We start from the raw sequence: 4,343 nt of genomic DNA, 5'->3' as shown, positions 1-4,343 counted from the left end.
TACACAAATCATGTTTGAAAGTTCACAATGAAAAGTCTCATTTTAGGGAACCACAATAATAGCATTTGATAAAACCAGCAAGCATTGAGAAGGTAGGTCCTATTGCCTACATCCATACAAACAGACAAACGATTGATTAGTCCGAATGTATATTGCAGGTGTCAAGGGACCTAACCACATGTCATAGTTGTCACCCAAACAATACTAGTAAACATCAAAAGCCTAATCTAGGTATTTTTATATTACCTAACTTATATATGAGTTATATCTCACATCATTTACCCAACCTATAAAGTACATGACCCAGTGTGATCAATGTGTAAGTCAAACCAATACAACATATAATCCCAAAGATAGCTAGAAACCTCATAAGGCCATTGTCTTTGCCCCACCCAACTACAAGCAAGATTAAAACTGCTAGCAAACTTCTAATGACAGCTAGCTGGCATTATACCAGTATCAATAGTCGTATCCAAAAATCCATAATACAAGCAACCTAAAACCTAAAAGTTTATTCTTCAAACTGTTCTTAAACATCAAAAGCCTAATCTACATATTTTATACCTAACTTACATATGAGTTATATCTCATATCATTTACCTAGCTTGTGAAGTACATGAACCTCTGTGATCAATGTGTAAGTCAAACCAGTACAACATGTAATCCCAAAGATAGGTAAAAACCTTATAAGTCCATTGTGTTTGTCCCAAGGGGGAATAATATTATTTCCCATAGGTTAATTCCAACAAAGGGTGCTAGCAGCGCCTCCTTGACATGTTGCTAGAACAAACCTACTGTTGGGAGTTTCAGATCTTGGCCTAGAAATCCTTATCTGGGTGAAGGACTTGTGCACCACTCCTCTTCTTCTATAACGTTTACAGTAGGCGGTTGGCAGGGCCAGCATGCGCCAACGACGGTGGATCCAAAAGGAGTGAAGGCCTACTTTTAGTACTGCATGTGAGAGGTTGGACTGCCATAATGGCGATGCCCAAGCACCATGAAACAGAAAGGCCTAAGCCACCTCCGGGCCTGGCCACAAAGGTTACCAGCGTGGTTACCATGAGTGAGCAACGAGGAGGAGGAGGTTGGGGCCCAGTGGGGTTGGTAGCTAGCGGGCCGAGTTGATACAGAGGGGGAGGGGTATTAGTTGGAGCATGCAGCACTGCACAACAAATAGCCATGGAGCGTGGGCAGCGTGCACCTGGATCAGGGCGATCGGTGTAGCGTGCAAGCTTTTGGGGCAACGTGCAGGTGATGGGGTCTTGTTGGCAGCGGGGACGGGTTAGCTGGCATGAGTTGGTAAAGTGAGAGGGGAGTGTGGGGTAGTGTGGACGAAAAGGGGGTGGTTCATAGCTGGTAGGTGCAAAGAGATGGCGAGCTCTACAACAAATAGGGTATAGTCGGTGCTTGTCGTTTTTGGCCTGCCTATGGCAAAGGCCTTAGCATTGTGTATGAGGGGTTGCCTTGCTGCCCATCAAGCGTTGCTTCATTAGGGAAAAACGGAGCTCATTTTGGGGCCCTGTAAGAAATTCACTATTTTTCGATTTATTTCTCTCCTAAAAGATCTCAAAAATAATAAAATATGGAAACGTGGCTCAGAACTGTCAGTAAGGACCACTGAACTGTCAGTTCAGAAAAGAATAAGATAATCTTTTGTCTAACTAACACGATTTTGCATTAAATATCTCCTTAATTTTTTTTGTTTCTCGAAGATTTCGCATCTCTTTTGACGACGTGTGCAGGCCTCTCATAAAGAATCCATCACTGAACTTAATGATTGTATGGATACCGCCACACTTCCACAATTCATGTTACAAAAAGACTATGAGATTGACAAGCCAACTTTGCAACCTTAGAAGCACAAAAAATGGCCGATACTAGTGAGTTACAATCTCAGAAGAAGCGATTATACCATCTTCACATCGACTTAGAAGAACAATATGCTCCAGCACAAAAAAGACGAAAGGATACGGTGCTAAATGCTCAACAACGGGAAAATATGAGAAGAGAAGGGCTCCAACATATTGACTTATGGTGTGATGGAAGTATATATCCAAAATGTCTAGTAAAAAACTCTACACCTCCATTTGTCAATCCAACCACACTACTGAGGTTTGCGGGTGATGGACAAAATGGACTTCTTGGTTATATTTCAGCACAGTCTGCATTTGCAGAAACATATAAAACAATGTACCTACAAGAAAAGGGAGCCAGGATTCAAGAGATAGCTATTCGTGCAAAATTGGAGCAGCAGTTGCAGAATGAAATTGAGGAGCATTCAAAGAGTAAAAAAGAGTTAACAAGATCAAGAAGGAAGAGAACCATGCTTGGAGACAGACAACGAAGCAGGAAGATTAAAAACATTGCAAATTTGAAGGCTGGGACTGGTGGATGCAAGCGAAGAATTCAGGAAGCAAGGTTAGTTTGCAATTTTTTATTTTTTAAACTCAAAAATGCTCTCAAATGACTATATCTATTTTGTCCATTAATGCAAAACAGGATTGGAAGTGTTGAATAATATAGGCATATTGTGTTGTTACTATATTGTTACTATAGGAAATTATTGGAGCCTGCAAAAGAAAATATGGATCCCAACCTTCTTCCAGTTAAACAAATGAAAGGATTGCTTTCTTGTGGTGTAGCAAAAGGTTTGATTGAAGAAAAAAAATACAAAACAATCAAACGCAATGTTGTAGAGGACTTTATATCCAATAATCAAATTGATGGTACTACAATCCAAGAGGCTCTTGATGTTAGTGGAGTTAGCAGGAAGGGATATAGTTCGATTTTCCATGCGATATCCTCAACTTTGAGAGATCAAAGGATTAAACGAGTTTTACTGCCAAATCCAGCAACAGTGTGGAAGATAAGAGGTCATTTGAATGAAAGTATAGATGAGTTTATTGGACCATATATCCATATTGAAGAAATATTTCATGGTGCTAAAGGAACCACTGTGTATGACCCTTGGAACAATATATTTGTAGATCTACAACAACTTCAAAGAAGAATGGTCGAGTTTTATGGAATAACATTTGAAGAGTGCAAAGGCATTTTGAAATTTGTTATCAAACTGGATGAGTGTGAGGTTGTAAAGGAAAAGAAAATGGAAAGGATTACTATCACATTGATGAATGGAGCACTTGATACATCATTGAATGAAGCGAGTTCGAAGTATTTTAGTGTGCAGTCGGAGAAACACATATGGTGGTTGGGCTCATTCTAGGTATGATCATTTTTTATTTCGTACTTGATTTTAGTCAATGTTTTCAAATCTTTTATAGTAAGACTTTTGTTTTGTATAATCACAGGTAAAGACAGAAGACCATGAAACACTAGATTGGGTGTTTCACCACACGAAAATACCAAGAATAATTAAAAGACAAGTGCAAGGAGAGAATCTCCATGTTGCAGGAAAAGGTGATTTTCAAGTAGAGTGGCATATGGCGGGGGATCTTAAAACACTTAAGTGCATGTATAACGTTAGTAAAGGAGGTAACTCAAAGTCTCCTTGTCTTTACTGCAAAGAATCAGCTCAAGCAATGGATTCCAAATGGTGGAAGAGAGCACCTAATAGAGATAAAGTTGACCCTGACTTCAAGGCCATTCTTGACATTCCACTATGTAATGTTCACATATGCACATTGCATGCTCTATGTCGAATTATTGAGAAATTGGTATTTTTGTATATTGGATTTGCTTGGAAACTCCGTCCCGAAAGAAATAGAAAGGATGCTCTTCATGCATTGGAAAAAGTGTTATCCGATATAGGTCTGCATGGAGGTGATGTTCATATCACAAAGGATTTTAAAAAGTCTACCAATGGCAAGGAGGTATCAATCAAGCCCTCTATTGGTGGTGTTAAGGCAAGAAGATTCTTGTCTCGACCCAAACACAATAGTAAGCAAGTAAGGCAAGGTAGAACAGTTTCAAGGATTAGTTATGGATTGTGGAAGCAAGTCCATAATGCCGTGAAAGATCATGAGGCAGATGGGGAAGCACGAAATGTGAAGGCAGAGGTGTGGAGGTCTCTTGATCAACTCTTCATGTTCTGTGACAATGTAACATGGACAAAGAGTGATTACAAGAACTTTGAAGAGGCAATTAAACATTTTGGGAAGTCAATGAAAGACGCATGGACAGCCTGCAATATAACTCACTACATGGTAAAGTGATGTCTTCTTCTTTTACTTAAGTGTGATCCTCTTTTCTTTTATAACTTACTATGCATTCTTATGTCTTTGTGAAAACAGCATATCATCTACAACCACCTTCCCTATTTTGTCAAAAAGTATGGATGCCCAGCAATTTGGTCTACCCAAGGCATGGAGAAGTCTCACTAC

The sequence above is a fragment of the Cibotium barometz genome, chromosome 11, assembly GCF_041138505.1.
Source record: "Cibotium barometz isolate CiBa-2024 chromosome 11, ASM4113850v1, whole genome shotgun sequence".
Classification (NCBI taxonomy): domain Eukaryota; kingdom Viridiplantae; phylum Streptophyta; class Polypodiopsida; order Cyatheales; family Cibotiaceae; genus Cibotium; species Cibotium barometz.
The sequence above is the reverse complement of the archived record's forward strand: the minus strand, read 5'-3'. Positions refer to the sequence as shown.